The following is a 21,353-nucleotide window of genomic DNA, read 5'->3' as shown; positions in this document are numbered from 1 at the left end:
CATTTGTGTAGCGTCTTGTCTGGGTATCCTAATGCATTGTATAGCCATTGAAATGCTTTGGAAGTGTAGAAACTGTTGCTGCATAGGAACTGTGGCAATTTATGGCTGCTGCATCAACATCTTATTATTGACGAGGAACAATTGTGGACAGACGGATAGGAACCAGCCGGGAGTGTCTGGATAACTCCTTTGCTGTTCTTCGGAGCTGGTATATGGAGACTTGAATGACCCTCTCCAGCAGTACAGGGATATCAATGCGCTGCTGCGATGTCAGCCTGGGAGTCTGTAACGCCGTTCTGCTGCGATGCTTGGACCCACAAATTCCTGACTCAGAGATGAGGGTGAGACCCACTGAACCACAGCTGATACTGTGATGTCTCTTTCTTCTGTTAAATGCCGTGGAGTGGAGTGTTTCCTTTTCAGCGCGCTAAACATCTTCATAAACTGCCATCTGAAACCAAGATGTTCTTCCGTTCTCAAAATCCATAATTCAAGAAAGCAGAAAACCTACATTAAGAATGGCTGGTTTGGTTAACCACAAGCAGATGTCCAAGCCTTAGCAAATAGCCTGCTCTCAAAATACATCCTCAATCAGAAAGTACAACCTTCTTACGTTACAAAGTGAGACGTTGCAAATAAAACATCTAATCCAGGAAGGGTGTGTTTTTCAGCTGAATTTAATTAAGCAGGGGGTGCTGGAATAATTGGGTTCTAATCCTCCTTGCGTCAGATTAGATTCCCTACAGTGTGGAAACAGGCCCTTCGGCCCAACCAGTCCACACCGACCCGCCGAAGAGTAGCCCACCCAGACCCATTTCCCTCTGACTAATGCACCTAACATACGGGCAATTTAGTGGGAGGTAAACCGTGCAGACACGGGGAGAATGTACAAACTCCACACAGACAGTCACCCGAGGCTGGAATCAAACCTGCGACCCTGCTGCTGTGAGGCAGCAGTGCTAACCACTGAGCCACCGGGCTACCCGAACATAATTTAGAATTACATTCTTAGAATTCAATGGCCCCTCAGCTTTCTATGCAGCTTCCCATTTGTGTGCTTTCACTTCTGGTACAATGTACTCTGAATTATTCCCCCATACCCACTCGAATCTGAGTCTTAATTCAACCGATTCCTTCACAGCTTGAAACAAAACTCCATTGCATTTTTGTAGCGCCTGCTACAGGTCTGTCAGTGTCCACTGATGTTGAATGACCTGAGTGCAGCAGGAAAGTGAGGTTGGAATTGGAACATCCAAAACGTTCGTTTGGTCTTTGTCGTTAAATCACAGTAAGTGCTGCTTGATAAACCAGATTTTGGAACCATCAGAATATGCTCAATCCTTTATCTCCGAATTGCCCCACCTGTGACATGAGATGGGTAGTGCTGGGAAAGCACAGCCGGCCGGGCAGAATCTGAGGAGCACGAGAGTCGACGTTTCAAGCATAAGCTCTTCCAAGAAGACTCTCCAGCTCCTCAGATGCTGCCCGACCGGCTGTGCTTTTCCAGCACCACACTCTTTGACTCTGATCTCCAACATCTGCAGTCCTCACGTTCTCCCTGTGACATGAGATAGTGAGGACAGCAGATGCTGGAGAAGTCAGTGTGGCCCTGAAGAAAGCACAGCAGGTCAGGCAGCATCCGAGGAGCAGGAGAGCAGACGTTTCGGGCACAACACTTCATCGGTGCCATACTCTATTGACTCTCGCTGTGAGATGACCCTGTTGTCTGGAGTGTGCAGGAAAATAACTCACCTACGTCCGCTCAGGGATGGGTTTTCTCACACAGTTTTGATCGGTTCAGCTCATGGACGCATGGATGAAATGCCACATTTGATGGCAGGTGGGCAGGAAATTCTGCACCTCATCAGGACTTTCTGGGATCCAGCTCCCAGGGTACCATATATAGAAAGCACAGTCTGCAACCCAAGAGCATTAGTCACCGTCTGCTCACCCTGGCAGAGGGGAAGGAGGGTTAAAAAAAACAGCACTGTGCTTTAGCAATTCCTCACTCGAGGTTGCACAGGAGAGAAGGGAGGAGATGTTTCTTCATGAAATGGAATAAGTCTGATTCTCAAAGGTAGCCAGGGCAGAAGGTAGCAACCCATGGACAGCTCAAGAGAACCAGTGCCACAAGATGATGAGTGATCTGCTTTGTTCTGTCAGGGGAGGTGCCTACTGTCTCCTCAGTGCCATCAGCCTCTGTAAGTCAGCATTGCAAGGTAGCCATTGAAGTGGACTGTCACACGGAAGGCTGGATGCTAGGTGTTTCCATCAGTGGCTGTCACTTCATCGCAGCTTCCAGCTGGCACCACAGTGCTACTGACTCGCACACATTCTGTCAGGATTTACACTTCAAATGTAAATGGAATGACACACTGAGTGGCTCATTTACCACCAGCTCTCTGACCTTTCGTCATCACCAAGAGAATGTACACATAGAATCCATACGGTGTGGAAGCAGGCCATTTGACCCATCAACTCTCTGAAGAGCAGCCCACCCAGACACCCTCTCTCTCTCTCCTACCCTATAACCCTGCATTTCCCCATGGCTAACCCATCTAACCTATACATCCCTGGACACTATGGGCAATTTAGCATGGCCAATCCACCTAACCTGCATGTCTTTGTCGGTGGAAGGAAACCAGAGCACCTAGAGGAAACCCACGCAGACGTGGGGAGAATGTGCATCTGATAGTGTTTCACCAAAGGACAAGAACACCACACAAAACATGGCTCAGAATGAACAAGAGTCCCACTCACAATCACAACAACATTTTATTGATTTGCATCAACTCCTTAACAACAATGAAACATCATCTAAATCACAAGTTCTTCCACATGCGTTCCTAACAGTAATGTATTTGGACAATCGTGGTGCTGGGTATGAACATCTCTGTCTGTGGCAAAACAGGGCTAATGTTCACCCCTGCTTCCTGCAGCATTGCCTGGTCCAGGTCTGCACAAGGAGAGAACAAATCTGCACAAACTTTCACACATTTACGTTTGCATTCACCAAGTGGGTTCAGTTTCATTATGTACTGTCAGAGTGAAACTCTGTGTGCAAGCACGGCAGTTAGTTAATTAATGAATAATGCAGATTAACATCTGCACTGTCTTCACACAATCCCAAGTTACTACGATAATTGGGGGAAAAAACAACAGTTTCTTCATTTGTCAAGGCTTTGGGAGGTGTGGTGAGACAGTGAAGAGACTTGTATTTCATCAGAGAGGTAGTCATTTATAACAGACCTCTATTCCAATCTTCTCCTCACAAATCTGTCCTTCTACATCTCTGTAAGAAGCCAAACAGTTCTCTGACTTTTCTCTTTTCGCCTTAATTCCTTTCCTCCAGAAAAAGTTGATTTTTGAGACTTTGCGCCATGAGAAAGTGAATTCTATTCCAGTCCAGGACTGTTCCACGTGCTATTGAGACATCCCTGTCAGTGCAGTTTGGTCTTTGAAGACAAGCCTGATCTCTCCTGGTTTCTAACCCAGTCTGATGGCCAGCAATCAGCCCGATTTTAAACCACTAGATATTTGACCAGAGAGTTGTGTCAGTGATTGAGGTCAATCAATCAGTATTGACCACAGAGTGGTCTTCTTTACTGTTTGCCTCAGTTCTCTGGCAGATACATTGTGGTGCAGTTATACGTTTGGTGTAAATCACGACTGGGGAACTGGGGCAATGTACCATGTAGGAATGTCGGATCAGGAGTAGGCCATCCAACCCCTCAAACCTGATCTGCCATTCAATGAGTATATGGCTGATTATATCTGTGACCTAACTCTATATACCTGCCCATACTTCAGAGGAAGGATCACTGGATCTGAAACGTTAACTCTGATTTCTCCCCACGGATGCTGCGCTTTCCCAATAATTCCTGTTTTTGTTTCTGGTTTCCAGCATCCGCAGTTATTTCAATTTTTAAAAAAGTCTCTTTACCTGCCTTTGGCCTATTTCCCTTAATACATTTGTTTAATGAAATATCATCTATCATCTACCCATTTGTGGGTGGCAAGGTGGCTCAGTGGTTAGCACTGCTGCCTCACAGGGACCTGGGGTCAATTCCTGCCTTGAGTGACTGTGTGGAGTTTGCATGTTCTCCCTGTGTCTGTGTGGGTTTCCTCCCACAATCCAAAGATGCACAGGTTGGGTGAATTAACAATGCTAAATTGCCCATAGTGTTAGGTACGTTAGTCAGTCTGGGTGGATTGCTGTTCACAGGTTTGGTGTGGATTTGTTGGGCCAAAGGCCCTGTTCCCACACTGTAGGGATTCTTATCTCAGATTTAAAATTAACAACTGATCCTGCATCCACTACCATTTGTGGAAGAGACTTGCAAACATCTACTACCCTTTGTGCATAGAAATGCTTCCTAACATCTCTCCTGAACAGTCTGGCCCTAATTCTCAGACTCTGCCCCCACGTTTTGGAATACCCAATCAATGACAATGGTTTATCTGGATCTGCCCTGACTCTTCCTGTTAATATCCTGAAGACTTCAATCAAATCATCCCTTAACATCTACATTCTGGATTTATTCCTTTGCCTGAATTTCCCAAAATTTGGCCGAGTGCCAGTTTCGAGGTGTTACCTGGAGGGTTCCTCTGCGTGTTCCTGGACAAACTTCCAGATGCAATTCCCTGCTGCTCACCGCCATAGTGCCATCCCACACAACTGCGTGCTCAGCAGCGGAGGACATGCTCACCAATGCCCTCGCCTTCATGCTGCCGTTGCCATGTTTAAATACCAGCTGGGCATCATTTCGAACGCTGCCAGCCTGCTCCAAGGTAGGCACCCAGCTCAGTGCATTGTCTAAGTGCCAGCAATGATGCACAAAAAACGCTAATGACCTTCTGTGCTCGGCCAGGGCTAAGTGCCACCATCTTCTCTCTGTTGCCTCACACTCACTCTATCTCCTCCACTGTGCCCACCTCCCACGGCTGGTCGATCGCTCTCACTCCTGCACCTGGGTCCTGTAGTGAGCAGCACGGTGGCACAGTGGTTAGCACTGTTGCCTCACAGCGCCAGAGACCCAGGTTCATTTCCCGCCTCAGGCGACTGACTGTGTGGAGTTTGCACATTCTCCCCGTGACTGCGTGGGTTTCCTCCGGGTGCTACGGTTTCCTCCCACAGTCCAAAAATGTGCAGGTAAGGTGAATTGGCCCGTAGTGTTAGGTGAAGGGGTCAATGTAGGGGAATGGGTCTGGGTAGGTTGCGCTTTGGCGGGTCGGTGTGGACTTGTTGGGTCGAAGGGCCTGTTTCCACACTGTAAGTAATTTAATCTAATCTAACCTGTGTTACCCCTCAATGGTTCTCACCCACTTGCATCCTCCAAAATTACTCACCCCTACATGGCTCCTGTGCATCCTACTCATTCACTCACGACCAGTCTGTGACCGACTACAGTATCGCTTGACTGGATTAAAGACTGTTGCCTTTAGATGTCCAAGGTCAAAAGTCACACCACACCAGGTTACAGTCTAACAAGTTTTGTTTTTGAACTCACAAGCTTTGGGAACACTGCCCCTTTGTCAGGTGGAGTTCACACAAGGCCATTTGGCTGCTGCACATCCAGCCTGGGTTTGCTACATAAGCTGCTGGCACACGCTGTAGGTGTGACATGTCTCGTCACTGACCCCATCATTCAGAAGCGAGGAAACGTCAGCCCTTCGTCTCACTTTGCCAATGAGGAAGCTAACTACCCAGACATCTCTGCAAGTTTTACAACAGTGTAATAACTGCTGTCAACTCATCAGTGAGACCAGAATACCCTATAATGAAGGAAGGCCAATATAAAGAAGTAGGCCATTCAGCCCATCAAGTCTGTTCTATCATCCAATGAGATCATAGTTGAGCTAATAATCCTCAATTTCACATTCCTGCCCCGTCCTCATGGCCTTTTGATTCCCTTTCTGATTAAAATTCTGTCTATTTCAATATACTTAATGATTGAGACTTGACAGCTCTCTGTGCTGATGAATTCCACACATTCACTACCCTCTGAGAGAAGACATTCCTCCTCACCTTTGTCTTAACCCCTCAGTCTGAGATATTGTCCTAAACTCTCCCAAAAGGGGGAAACAACCTTTGCACATCAACTCTGTCAAGTTCTCCTTGAATCTTCGGTTTCGAGTCCGAATGACGCTTCATCAGAACTCGGTTGGGAGTTTGTTCTCTCTCCATGGATGCTGTCTGACCCGCTGTGATTTCCAGCATTTGCTGCTTTCAGTACAGATTCCAGCATCTGCTATAAATGGCTTCTCCTGGAATCTTACATGTTTCATTAAGATATGCTCTCTAAATCGCAACGCACTCAACCTCTCCTTATAACAGAGTCTCTCCATACCCAAGATCAACTGGAGAGCATTCTCTGGACCGCCTTGCAATGCCGCTGTATTCTAGTGATCGCCAATCCCTTATGCATGGTTGGTGAGCTGTTGTTGACCTACTCAGCAAGTATAAAGAAAACAAGAACACCACCACACTTCAGAAAGTGAAGGGTGAAGGACCATTTCTGAGAAAGATAGCAACTAATTTTTTGTCTGATTTTCAGCAATATATACAGAGAAATGAGTTTCTTGAAATAGAAATGCCTCAGTTAGAACAGAAACAGCTAACAAATGAAATATATAAATGAATAGGATAAAGCCACTTTTACCAATTCCCTTTAGTTGTGTGTACTTTAGATTAGAGAGTGTATAGAGGAACCTTCTTTATCTGGCATTCAATTATCCGAATGTTGGATTATCCGGCCGGATGACAAGGTCCTGATGCTTGGCTAAACTATGTCATCTGGCATTCAAATATCCGGAATTTGATTAACCGAATGAAATACTGCCCTCCCATGCCCTTCGGATAATGGAGGTTCCTCTTTATTCCTAACACATGAGATGGGGCTACCATTAAACATGGCTGTCATTTCCCATTTGCACCTGGGATACCATATCAGCTCCTGATAGGAACTGGAAACATTTAAAGTCTTTTCGAGCTAAATATTTCCGATTTTAAGTGAGAGTTGAGGTAATTGCGAGCTCGTTCAAATTAAGTGGGCAGTCGTTTTCTCCTATCTGCTATGCCTGAAATAAAATATATTGTGACTCCCAAATGAGATTAAACTGTTGCATTTTTTTTTAAAAGGAGTTCTGTATCTTAGGTTGTAAATACCTGGAGGGAAAATTTTGATGTAAATTGTATTGGCGGCATAATGGGTCGGAAGCCCTTTTGCATTAATATTTTCTCCTGAGAACCATTCCTCCCAAATTTACTTATATTTCTCTTGCTGTGGTGACTTTATTTATTTTTAATATGCAGCACGTTGCCGCTGGATGTGAGTTTGAAAGCACCACTCCATTTTGAACACGAATTAGCTACAATCACAGTCTTTTATCTGAGCTCCAACTTCTCTCCAACACAAGATAATTTGGATTCTATCCACGGGAACAGAAGACGTCTAGTACAATCTCATCTCCTGCCATCTCAATGTAATTCTGCATAATGGACAGCAGTTAGATAAATGAGTGTAGGGTTTCAGTGAGTGCCAGGACAGTAAAAGCTCTCAAAGTTTATTGGCCATGCTTGCTGTGTTATCGAATGCACTACCAAAGCAGTTTTTGTCAAGGAGCTTAGGAGCAAAGTGTTTCTTTGCTGGGAACATAGAACCCCTACAGTGTGGAAGCAGGTCATTCGGCCCATCATGTCCACACTGACCCTCCCAAGAGCAACCCACCCAGACCTGCCAACACCTACCCTATCCCTGTAACCCTGCATTTCCCATGTCTAATCCACCCAAACTGCACATCTTTGGACCGTGGGAGGAAATTGGAGCACCCACAGGAAATCCACGTGGTGGGCAGCACGGTGGCTCAGTGGTTAGCACTGCTGCCTCATAGCGCCAGGGTCCCAGGTTCAATTCCACCCTCGGGCGAATGACTGTGTGGAGTTTGCACATTCTCCCCGTGTCTGCGTGGGTTTCCTCCGGGTGCTCCGGTTTCCTCCCACAGTCCAAAGATGTGCAGGTCAGGTGAATTGGCCATGCTAAATTGTCCGTAGTGTTAGGTACATCATTCAGAGGGAAATGGGTCTGGGTGGGTTACTCTTCGGAGGGCCGGTGTGGACTGGTTGGGCCGAAGGGCCTGTTTCCACACTGTAGGGAATCTAATCTAAAAAAGGGGAGAATGTGCAAACACCATACAGACAGTCGCCTGAAGGTGGGATTGAACAAAGGTCCCTGGTGCTAACCACTGAGCTATCGTACAGTGGCCTCTAGTACAGTCCCTAGATGTAGTGGCAGCAACCAAGTTGGTGGCGGGGGGGAAACGGCTGTGAATCAAATGATGGCAGAAAATTCAGCGTAGCTCTTTCCATAAGTCTATCCAGTGATGGTCATATTGAGTTGGTGGTAGAAGTCAGTAACTATTCTATACTAGCAAAAGGATCCTTCACTTGCTCACTTCTGCTCTCTTGCAAGGCCCTACTGTGCCCATGCTATCAATATTTAACCTTCTCATTTCACTACTTGAGTCTGCCTGTTACAATGCCCATTATAGATTTGCAGTGGAGTGGGTACATACTGCTTTATCGTCATCTCCAGGATTCACCATTTACGAAGGCCTTCATACAATCGATTGGGTAATCTCTGGTTCCTGGCAACCATAGCCAACAGTAAACCACAATCTCACTGAAATGGAACAAAGACAAGAAAGTGGAGTGTTACAGGGGAGTGGTCGAACAGGATGAGGATGTTCAATTGCTCATAAGTTGGCATGAAGTGGACAATCTCACTGAGAAAAGCCATAATAATCATCAGTATGGGAAATGTAAATGTAACACTGTTAGACACCCTCTTGCGACTGATACCCCAAATTATTTTATCGTTTGCTATTGCTTACACAGATGATTTGCAAACCTATTCATTTGCAAACCATTTACATCCCATTCATTATGATTTCAATTGCTTTGTCAATGTCTGCATGATATCATATTTCAGAGATATAATTAAATTTTATTTGAAAATACTCCTGTGGAATACCTGGGGGCACTGCACTCTGTTGAAGACTCGATCTAAGAAGGAACAATCTATGGCGTTCTTTCACAAGCCCCAGATTTTCTGAAGCATTTGCTGGTCAGTGGAGGGGTTTGGAAGTGTTGTTGTTATAAGTAGCAGAAAGCTGTTGCCAGAAAGGTGTAGAGCTCTACAGGACCTAGATCCACTTGTTGAGTGGATCCACCAAATGATCCACATCATTTGGTGGCCCAATATAACACTTATAAGGACTAATTTGATTGGAGGATGCGCATTTTGTGTGTACCCTAACTTAAAATGCACCTTTTGCACACAAGGTATGCACCCCTATGCATTGAGGAGCACAGCAGGTGGCAAGAGCAGATAGCGTGGAGTTTTCCAGCATCCCCAGCACAGTTGAGCATGGGGAAGATTGAACCAGCTCAGGGACAGGGAGCCTTTGCAGTAGGAGAAAACTAGGTAAAAACAATGACTGCAGATGCTGGAAACCAGATTCTGGATTAGTTGGGTTGGAAGAGCACAGCGGTTCAGGCAGCATCCAAGGAGCAGTAAAATCGACGTTTCGGGCAAAAGCCCTTCATGAAGTTGTGCTCTTCCAGCCCCACTAATCCAGAATTTGCAGTAGGAGAGCCCAGCGTGTAGGAGATAAGTCATTATGGGGATTGCAAGGCCAGCATGGCTAAGAACCTAATAAGGACAGTGATTTTCAACTTGTAACTTTATTTCTCTACATTGTGCCTAAGATTTTGTACTTAGGTACCTTTGTACTTAAGGTGGCACCAGGAACCTTGAACACTTCTCACTGTGCTCCTTTATCCTTGCATTTAAATACACATGGCAATAAAACCTAATTCTAATTAGAGTCATAGAGATGTACAGCACGGAAACAGACCCTTCAGTTCAACTCTTCCATGCTGACCAGATAACCCAACCCAATCTAGTCCCACCTGCCAGCACCCAGCCCTCCAAACCTTTCCTATTCATATACCCATCCAGATGCCTTTTAAATGTTGCAATTGTACCAGCCTCCACCACTTCCTCTGGCAACTCATTCCATATCACCCTCTGGAATTCTAATTCTAAATTTGAGTTACTTCACTTCTTTGTACACTCTCACTGCACTCCTCTATCCTTGCACTTAAATACACATGATAATAAAACTTAATTTGAATTCTAAATTTGAGTTACTTCACTTCTTTGCAAACTTATTTCGAAATGTTGCCCTGGGTTTGACAGATCTCTCTGTGATCCTCAGGCTCTGTCTGAATGAAGTTGGCAGAAAGTCTAATCGCCTAAGATATGGCAGTAGATACACATGGGTAGGGACCATCATGTCACTTAGAATTCAATCATAAGAATTACAAAGGAATATGGTGCCTTTGGTATGAGCCCATGTGAAGCTGGATAGGATGGATTGTGTAAACTGATACTGCTTCAGAATAAAGCAAGTACAATTGGCTGAGAAAACATCGCAGAGATCAAACAAAGATGAAAAGGTTTAATGTCACAGCTAAATTTCCCGTTTGCAACCATTTCAAATTAGCTCCATCCATTTGCCCTGGAGCACCAGGTCATGGAGAGGATTGAAGTGCCTCTTTCCCGAGGTTTACTGGGAATGTGAATATCCCCGCCATCGAAGTTAACTCAGATGTTTTCCAGATCAGGAAGCTCCTTGTTTTCTGAAGGGGAAGAGGAGAAATTGTGAGTAGGGCTGTGATACATGGGAAGTGTCATATTCCAGGCTTGGACAGGAAAAGACTTCCATCAGGAGTATGCTTAAATGGTAATAGATTGGAAAATGATGATGTACAATGAAACTGGGGGTCCTTTGTGCACCAGCCACTGAATGCAAACATACAGATGCAACAAGCAGCTAGGAAGGCAAATGATCACACAGTGTATACTGATCTTGGAAGGTTTGCTTAGAATCCCTACAATGTGGAAGCAGGCCATTCGGCCCATCAAGTCCACATCAACCCTCTGAAGAGCATCCCACCCAGACCCATCCCCCTACCCTATCCCTTGTAACTCCATATTTCCCTTGGCTAGTCTACCTAGCCTGCATAGCTTTGGATTGTGGGAGTAAACCCACGCAAACATGAGAGAATGTGCAAACTTCATACAGCCAGTTGCCTGAAACTAGAATCAAACCACTGAGCCACCACTTGGAGGCTATACCAATTTTAGAATGTATACTGACCTTGAAAGGCCTACTAGCTTTGGAAGGATGTGACCAGAGTGATAAGCAAGCTAAAAGGGTTAACTTGTGAGAGCAGGTGAAGAGACTTAAGTTGCAGCTTGGCCACAATGTAATTGAATGGCTGACCAGTCTCAAGGGGCTGGATGGCCTACTGCTCTTCCCCATCTAATTTTGCTCAACAAGCATTCCTTCTTGGTGCAATCATGAGCACATGTAAATTGTATGGTAATGAGACTGATTTAGTTTAACGCTAAATTGGAATTTTAGCTGACTCCATATGCAAAGACCGTAGACTTGCAGAAAAGAAGACACGTTTTGTTTTTATGTAGACAATGTTCACAGACCAGTATAATTCTAATGCCCCTGATCTATCTTCCCATTTTATTTTTGTCCTAGGAGATGCTACAATCCATTCAGAACTGCTTTGTATGTGGGTAGAGATTTAAGATTACTGACCCATTGTTTGAAAATTCACAAAGACCCATGGAACTTGGTGTTGACATTTAGGGACAGCACTATTTTGGATTTCTTTATCCACAGGAATTTCCAACATATTTCTAAAGGGTAATTGGGATAAGAAATGCTTGGAAGGATGGGTCTTGTATTACAAAGGAGGTTTCTCCCCTGCTTTCGCCATTACTATAGCTTCTGGCCTGTGATGCCATTTCAAGCGAATACTCACTTGAGACTTCCAGGCAGCTGTCTCAAATAATAAGCTGGGCCTCGAAGGAATATCCACTCGTGCTATTGTTTTGCCCCAGCTGAGGCTTGAAGAAATGTTTACAGGCCCAGGAGGGAGGTCTACTCCTCTGACGTCAGGGTACCTTTGAAAAGATGCCAATTACATCAAGAAAGATTATTGTCGAGCAACAATAACTTGCATTCATACAACACAATTAACTTAATAAAACATCCCAAGGCACTTCACGAGGTTCATACTGAGCGAAACTTGACAACAAGCCACATAGGAAAATATTAGGACAGATGAGCAAATGCTTGGTCAAAAAAGGTAGGTTACCCTGAATTAGTCAGGGCTAAATATAAGGTTGGGGAATGGATCTGGGCAGGTTACTCTTCAGAGGGTTGGTGTGGACTTTCCACACTGTAGGTTTCAATGATTCTATGAACTCTATGAGTGAGTCATAGAGATGTACAGCACAGAAACAGACTCTTCGGTCCGACTTGTCCATGCCGACCCAGATATCCTAAATTAATCTGGTCTCATTTGCCAACATTTGGCCCATATCCCCCGGAACCCTTCCTATTCATGTCCCCAGCCAGATGCCTTTTAAATGTTGTCATTGTACCAGCCTCCACCATTTCCTCTGGCAGCTCATTCCATACACACACCCACCCACTGTGTGAAAAAGTGGCCCTTGAAGTCCGTTTTATAACTTACCCCTCTCACCCTAAACCTATGCCCCTCTAGTTTTGGACTCCCCTACCCCAGGGAAAATACCCTGTCTATTTACCCTATCCATGCCCCTCATGTATTTATAAACCTCTATGAGGTCACCCCTCAGCCTCCGACGCTCCAGGGAAAACAGCCCCAGCCTATTCAGCCTCTCCCTATAGCTCAAACCCTCCAACCCTGGCAACATCCTTGTAAATCTTTTCTGAACCCTTTCATGTTTCACAACATCTTAAAGAAGGAATGAGAAGCAGAGACCTTTGGAGAGGAAATTCGAGAATTCGGCTCCCACAATTGCTGCTGGTGGAACAGTTAAAAACCGGGAAGTTGTTTCTCAACCCACTGAATGTTCCCTTAACGGCACGGTGGCACAGTGGTTAGCACTGCTGCCTCACAGCGCTAGAGACCCGGATTCAATTCCCGCCTCAGGCGACTGACTGTGTGGAGTTTGCACGTTCTCCCGTGTCTGCGTGGGTTTCCTCCGGGTGCTCCGGTTTCCTCCCACAGTCCAAAGATGTGCAGGGTCAGGTGAATTGGCCATGCTAAATTGCCCGTAGTGTTAGGTAAGGGGTAAATATAGTGGTATGGGTGGGTTGCGCTTCGGCGGGTCGGTGTGGACTTGTTGGGCCGAAGGGCCTGTTTCCACACTGTAATGTAATCTAATCTCATCTAATCTAAATCACTGAATTTTCCCCATGAAGCATACACTGGTATCTTAAATTAAATGGAGATTGTGGAAAAGAACAATACATTGTTCAGCAATGATGCAGTGCCTGATTTTTGGAAAGGTTGAGGGAATAAATGCAAATGGAACAAGAAAGACATTCCTGCAGGATGTGTAATCAAACAAACAGGCATGTCAGTTGATTGAAGTCAGGTTTAAATTGAATGAGTAGCAGTCTTTAATTCCTGGTACAGATCTCTGGATTGAAGTATAAACTCAAACATTTGAGGGTCAATTTATCAACAAAAAGAGCAAACATTTGAAGGATAAATTCCATCTCCCTGTCCAGCAACCAATTATTTCCCTTTCAAATAGATGTTAGATATATTTTATCCTACTTCTTCATAACTGTTCTTCTGGAATTGAACAGTCGACAGAAAGATGTTTTGAATAATTGGCTGGTGTTTTAATTAGGTCTTTGGCTCACCCAATTTGAAATCTGCTCAGCCTTCATCGTCGTTTGATTAACAAACAGGTTATGGATTTCTTTTTGCTCCTTAAGCAAGACTTGTGATCCCACACGGACATTGGCAACCTACAGACATTTTCTGCTTGATTATAATCACTTTAGTTACAAAATGCGCTTTAATTACTAAAAGTAAATCAAATGAGCACACGGAATTTTTCATAGAGAGCTGCTGAGTTCTCAGAAAATAGCTCATAACAGAAGCAGATCTGCCTGACTAATACTTTCCTTCAAAGGTAATAAGATTAAATCAATCCAGACGACTTTCACTGCTCAGTGAGCCATGAAAAGCTATGATTGAACAGGATAGCTATGCACAGGCTGAAACCAAAGGGAGGGAGGCAAGCAAATGAGTCCGACTTACATAACAGTTTGCAAAAGCAAAAACATGTACGGGCAAGACATGGTAACAGCTGAGACGCTTTCTGGCTGTTTTCCACAGGACAGTCAAGAGGCTGGGAGAACACAGCAAGCCAGGATTTGTTCTTCCAGCCTCTTGCCTGTCCATTTTGGATTCCAGCATCTGCAGTATTTTTTTTTGTCTCGTCCACAGCACAGTGGCACTGATCACAAGGTCACAGTGGAATCTTCCCCTCCTGTTTAAGGTGAATCCCAAGGATCAGTAGTTTGCTGGCCTGTTAAAAAAAGCAAATCAGCTTTGTTTGTGCAGTCTCTCCTTTGATTTTGCTCCCTGCGCTCTCAAGGAATGCAAAACCTTGCGAAACCGCAGTTGCTGCCTCACACAAAGCTTGTGGGCATTGCTCCTCCGGAGCACGCACTCACTATGCCAGAACTCTGTAAGGAAGGAAGAGCAAGGGAACGCTGAGGGAGGAGGGAGAGGGAGAATCAGATGAGAATGCTCAGGGACAGCCAACTGAATTACGAAAGGGGACCTGGGCTAGTTCCTGGGCACGTTGAGGATGTAGCGCAGCAGAAATTATTAGTTATACCAGCAAGTAAGTATAGACCACAAACACTGGTAAACAAGAAGTCATAGCTTTGATTCCCTGCGGTGTGGAAACAGGCCATTCAGCCCAACATATCCACACCAACCCTCTGAAGGGTAACCCACTTCCCTCTGACTAATACTATGGGCAATTCACCTAGTCTGCACATCTTTGGACTGTGGGAGGAAACCCACACAGACACAGGGAGAATGTGTAAACTCCACACAGCCAATCGCCCATGGCCAGAATCGAACCCGGATCCCTGGTCCTGTGAGGCAGCAGTGCTGACCACAGAGCCACCGTGCTGCCCGAAGGCTTGGCTGAGTTAAAGAGGGAGTAAGTGTGAGCAAGACAATAAATACACTCAGAGCAGGAACGAGAGGTGAGTCCAAAAAAGTAAAAGTAAAATAAAAATATAAAGATTTTTCTTTGGCATTTCTGCGGGGAGTTAGTTTGTGACTCATTGGGGTGAGGATGCAAGAATCAGAACTGAAGAAAGAGATGCCAAGTTATCCAGCATTAGGAGAGAGTGAGCCGTCCCAATGACAAATTGCAATTGGTATTGCTTTTCTAAGTCTGCCTTTTTCCCTTACCTGCAAAGAGCACAAGACAAGGAACTTTGACTTCTTGTCGCTGCTTAGCAATGCTTGGAGCATTACACCATTAAACACTCATTCATTCCTAAAGCTACCAGCTCTGACTTGCAGATATCTTTACAATGGGACAAATAGGTATTGAACCCTTGATTTCTGCATGGGCGCAGAATTTCTGAGGAGGGTGGGAGAGGCAAAAAATTGCGCAATACTTAAGGAGAATTTAGGTGCTCACCTCAGGGCCGTGTCTTGGAAAACGGGATTAGAATAATACGGTGGTTGTTTTTGACTGGGGCAAACTTGGTGGGCCAAGATGCTTTTTGTTTTCACCTGACCTCTACGCTTTCAGATTTATCCTATAGCAGCAGGAAGTATTGTTAGTTTCAGAGTAAATTTTAGAGGAAATTCCAGGTCATATGTTTCTATCATAAAAACCAATAATGTAGGAGCATGTTTGCATTTGCAAACTGGGCTGTATACCTATCCACAACACATAGGCATCTCCTTCCAATCTGTGAGCTGGCTGACTATTACATACCACCATTGCATGACAGCTGTGGAATAAGTTAGATTGAAGGATAATGAAGATGATTTAGTATTAAAGTACAAGACATCTTATAGTGTGCAGTGCGATATGACCAAATTTTTCAGCTACATTATTATTCATACTATTCAGTGTATCCAAGTCTACAATGAATAATGTATCACTCTATGCATGTTATTTTGTTATAAGAACTAATTGCCAGGAATCTGTAGATAGCCCTCATTAACCTTCATCACACTTGCTTCCTCGCTGCCTCAGCCATTCTCTCTCCCTTCTCAAAGCAGCTGCTATTTGACTTTGAGATCATGATGCTCCATTACTGAGATGCTCTCAACTTTTCTGGTACCATTGCTGTGCAGAGTTTGCATATAGATTCTGATTGTTTACCTGTCATAAGAGAGGAATTATAGAACTCATCACTGTTGACTAGCTGACCTGATTATCATCTGAATCAGTTGGAAAATGTTCCCTTTTAATATCACCTCTTCAGTCATGACTGAAGTTCCCCATTGCCATGTTGGTGAATTGTCATCTCATGTGATTCCAGGCGGCAGTGTTAATCACCTGTTCTCAACGCTAAGTCAAATAATGGGACGGTGTGTCAGCTTAATTGTTCTGCTGACAAGATTCAAGCCTTTGCGCAATTATAACAGCTCGTTCACATTCTTCATTAAGTGATTAATGCTTCTTTTGGCAGAATTGCCAACAAACCATATGCTCATTGCTCTAGTTCAGAGCTTACTGAGGTGATTGTGGAAATGTGCAAAGAAAACTAGTGCATTCATGTTTCTTGCAAACATATGAATCAGGAAAGTGCATTGAGTGTAGCAGTTGGGATGTCATGTTGTGGTTGTACAGAACAATGGTTTGGCCACGTTCAATTCTGGTCTCCTTACTATAGGACAGGTGTTGCAAAACATAAAGGATTCAGAAAAGATGTGCAAGGATGTTGCCAGGTCTGGAGGACTTGAACTATAGGGAGAGGCTTATTAGGCTGGGGCTATTTTCCCTGGAGCATCAGAGGCTGAGGGGTGACCTTATTTATATACCTTAGAGGTTTATAAAATCGTGAGGGGCATGGATAGGGTGAATAGCCAAGATTTTTCCCCCAGTGTAGGGGACTCCAAAACTAGAGGGCATTGGTTTAAGGTGTGAGTGGAAAGATTTAAATGGAATCTGAGGGGGCAACTTTTTCACACAGAGGGTGGTACGTGTATGGAACGAGCCACCAGAGGAACTGGTGGAGGCTGGTACAATTTCAACATTTGAAGGGCAACTGGATGGGTATATGAATAGGAAGGGTTTGGGGGGATATCCGCCAAATGCTGGCAAATAGGACCAGATTTATTTAGATTATCTGGTCAGCATGGATGAGTTTCCATGCTGTGCATCTCTATGACTCTATAATAAGAATAGGCCGTTTGGCCTTCAAGTCTACTCTGCCATTCAATCAGACCATGGCTGACCTATTGAACTAAGCCGAGGTTCATTATAATACTGTGCTGCTTTGTCCTCCTCTGCTCCAGCTGTGAGAAAAATGTTACTTCCCTCTGTTGGCTCGCTTCTCTTTCCCTTCTTCCAAAGAGGAGCATTCCAAGGCTATCAGCAGAACGGGGATGAATTAATATTCATTGCCAGACACAGGTCAAAATTCTGAAATGACGAGAAAAGATCACTGTTAAAAGAACATTTTAAATAGCGTAGGCTCTGTAGATACAGAGTCTGGATTAGAGTGGTGCTGGAAAAGCACAGCAGCTCAGGCAGCATCCGAGGAGCAGCAAAATCGACGTTTTGGGCAAAAGCTCGGATGCTGCCTGAGCTGCTGTGCTTTTCCAGCACCACTCTAATCTAGACTCTGGTTTCCAGCATCTGCAGTCATTGTTTTTACCTAAATACAGAAGCTGTGCATGCAGAGGATGGAGGTATGTGTTGTAGTGCTGAACCATGCTGATGTTGACAATCCAAGCTTTAGCTGAAAGAAGCCCTTTTACTTCCAAACAACTGTATCATCTGGACATCGAAGAGCGTTGTTTCTGCTTGCTCACATAACAGCTGTACCAATATTTAGCTGCTTTTTCCACTTTCTTCAATTTTAGTTGAGGAGATAATGAGTGCCAGTATATTACGACATGGGGTAAACCCCCCTGCTAATTTAAACCCGACTCTAGAGCAGCTCACTTCCCACCATAATTTATTAAACTTTGAGAGGCAATGAACTATCCCAGAGGTCACTGTTTAAAGTAAAACTTAACAATTTTTTCTTAAAGAACAAAGAAAGAACAAAGAAAACTTACAGCCCAGGAACAGGCCCTTCGGCCCTCCAAGCCTGAGCCAATCCAAATGTACTGTTTAAACCTGTCAGTCAATTCCTAAGCATCTGTATCCCTCTGCTCCCCACCTACTCATGCATCTGTCCAGACGCACCTTAAATGAATCTACCGTGCCTGCCTCTACCACCTCTGCTGGCAACGCGTTCCAGACGCCCACCACCCTCTGTGTGAAGTACTTGCTGCATGTATCCCCCTTAAACTTTCCACCTCTCACCTTGAAAGCGTGACCTCTCGTTATTGAATCCTTCACCCTGGGAAAAAGCTTGTCTCTTTCCACCCTGCCTGTACCCTTCATGATTTTATAAACCTCAATCAGGTCTCCCCTCAATCTCCTTTTTTCTAATGAAAATAAACCTAACCTACTCGACCTTTCCTCATAGCTAGCGCCTTCCATACCAGGCAACATCCTCGTAAACCTTCCCTACACCCTCTCCAAAGCATCCACATCCTTTTGGTGATGTGGCAACGAGTCCAATGTTGGACTTCTTTAAGTCCACCAGAGAATATTAAAACCAACAGCTACTTACAACTCCTTTGTCTTAAACCTATCTTTTATCTCCTGCTCTACAATACTGGTCTAAGAAAGGGAGAGAGGAAGAGAGAGAGAAACAGAGAGAGAGAGAGAAAGAGACTGAGAAAGAGCGAGAAAGAGAGAGAGAAGAGAGAGAGGAAAGGTTGTAGAGTGGGAGGTAAAAGGTAGGTTTAAGACAAAGGAGTTGTAAATAGCTCTTGGTTTTAAGATTCTCTGTTGGACTTAAAGAATAAAATTGTTTTATTTTACTTTAAATAGTGACCTCTGGGATAGTTCTTTCGAAATTTAGCAGATCACGGCACAAGTTAAATTAGCAGAGGGGTTTACCCTGTGTTGTAACAATATCAATAGAACATGTGTCATAGTTAAGCGGCATTCCTGAATAAGTTTGACTTTCTGAATAAGTGGAACACGTTCTGTTTGTTCCACTGTGCCTGCCAATCAGAAAAACAAGCTATCGGAAGTATTAACGTTCACTGGGGATGTCCTCCCCTCTTGGCTACCTCAAAGCTTTTCATCGGCTATTGCGATTCCTTTGATATATAGCCACCTACTTTATAGGATTTTTCACCAATAGTTTATTTTAAGATGGAAAGTCGCACATTTATATTGCTCCTTTCATGACCTCTTTTCATGGACATTGAATATAGGAGTTGGGAGGTCATGTTGCAACCATTGGTTAGACCACTTTTGGAATACTGCATGCAATTCTGGTCTCCCTGCTATAGGAAAGATGTTGCGAAACTTTGAAAGGCTTCAGTAAATATTTACAAGGACGTTGCCAGGATTGGAAGGTTTGAGCTAAAAGGAAAGGCTGAATAGACTGGGGTCATTTTCCCCTGGAGCATCGGAGGCTGAGGGAGTGACCTTATAGAGGTTTATAAAATCATGAGGTGCATAGATAAGATAAATAGACAAGGTCTTTTCCCTGCAGTGTGGGAGTCCAGAACCAGAGGGCACAGGTTTAGGGTGAGAGGGGAAAGATATAAAAGGGACCTAAGGGGCAGCTTTTTCACACAGAGGGTGGTACGTGTGTGGAATGAGCTGCCAAAAGAAGTGGGGGAGGCTGGTACAATTACAGCATTTAAAAGGCATCAGGATGTGTATATGAGTGGAAGGGTTTAGAGGGATATGGGCCAAATGCTGGCAAATGGACTAGATTAGATTAGGATATGTGATCGGCACATGAGATGAGTTGGACCAAAGGGTCTGTTTCCATGCTGTACATCTCTATTATTCTAAGAACCTATGATCCTGTGACTCTATGACCTCACAGCAGCCTAATTCAGCTAACAGACAGTGAAGTGTAGTTACTGCAGGAAACTTGGCAGTCAACTGGACACAGCAAATAACAACGTGATAACAGGCAAATCATCTATTTTGTTTTATGCAGCAACGTTGCCTGAGGGATAAATATTGACCTGAACACCGGCCAGAACTTCTCCTGCTTCCTCAATGCCATTCTGTGGGATTGTTTTATATTCACCAGCGATGGGCCAATACAGCTCTCTCATCTGAAAGGGTGGCAGCTGAAACAATGCAGTGCACCCTCAGAACTGCACTGGATTGTCAGCCTAAACTGTGCTGCCCAGCCCATGGAGTCAGACCGGGCCATTCTGACTCAGAGGTGAAAATGCTACCCATTGAGTCTTAATGGACATGTTAATTTGGTTATTGGTTTCCCCGTCCTCTGTGACGTTGAGAAAGAAAGTCCGAGGTTTCCTGGAGACCAGGCCAAAGCGGAGGAGACTGAGACCATCGAACGGAAGAAAGACCATTGAACATTCACCTTTATTCCTTTTTTTTCACTCAATACTAGGAAAGACTGAAATGTTAACTTGTAACTTTATTTTTCTCCTTATACTAAGAATAACAGTAATTTTCACCAATTGTACCTATGCTTTGTACCCAGGTCCCTTCATACTGACACCATGTGTGACAACATTGTACACTTTTCTCTGTACTCCTGTACTCGAATATGCACGACAATAAAAGCTTAAATAAATAAATATTGTTTCGGCAGACACTTAGGTATGGCCCAACTGGCATCTTCACTTCTGCAACAATCTTGGACAGTTCTGTTCACGTCCAGGGATACCGCTGACACCAGGTGACTCCTTGCAAGCTCCCTACAGCAGATCTCACTCTAACATTCCTTATAACCATTCTACACCTTTAAACCAAAATTCTAATCTTGTTATTGCTGATCACCTCCTGCTCAGTGTAATCTGTATGCCTCACTCTGTACTGCTTGCAAACACAGCTTTTTCAGTGTACTTAGGTACACGTGACAATAAATCAAATCAAACCAGATACAGACTGTAACGAAACAGTGTCTCGGCACTGGGAGGTAATCTCCATCTGGGTTACTATCTTCCTCCAGGTATTAAGTAGAGTTATGAGAGTTGATTGAAACTATTTGGTTTGTGAACAATTGCCTGCCTTTTAGACAGTAAGAGTAAGGATCAACTCTACAAAGACTGTAACGTAAAAAGTCTGTGACCCATAACTGGAAAGACCGTGTCAGCGTGGTAACAGCAGCGCTGAGATTATGCAGACTCTTAAGCCATTTGGATGAGT

At 44.3% G+C, this 21,353-nt stretch overlaps 1 long non-coding RNA gene across 2 annotated transcripts; it reads right to left on the bottom strand.

Moving 5' to 3' along the window:
- Nucleotides 1-10,523: 10,523 nt before the first annotated feature.
- LOC122541711 (uncharacterized) lies at nt 10,524-14,427 on the bottom strand. Of its 2 annotated transcripts, none has more exons than XR_006309656.2 (3): nt 14,192-14,427; nt 11,909-12,050; nt 10,524-10,705 (listed from the first exon to the last, which is right to left on the bottom strand). It is a non-coding gene; the product is annotated as an uncharacterized LOC122541711 (long non-coding RNA). The 2 variants fall into 2 exon arrangements; XR_015754284.1 differs by lacking the exon at nt 14,192-14,427 and adding an exon at nt 12,896-13,002.
- Between the last annotated feature and the right edge of the window lie 6,926 nt (nt 14,428-21,353).

Source organism: Chiloscyllium plagiosum, unplaced genomic scaffold (assembly GCF_037043375.1).
Source record: "Chiloscyllium plagiosum isolate Xiang-an unplaced genomic scaffold, Cpla_swu_hap1 HiC_scaffold_43, whole genome shotgun sequence".
NCBI classification, from domain to species: Eukaryota; Metazoa; Chordata; class Chondrichthyes; order Orectolobiformes; family Hemiscylliidae; genus Chiloscyllium; species Chiloscyllium plagiosum.
This window is presented reverse-complemented; position numbering and strand designations above follow the sequence as displayed.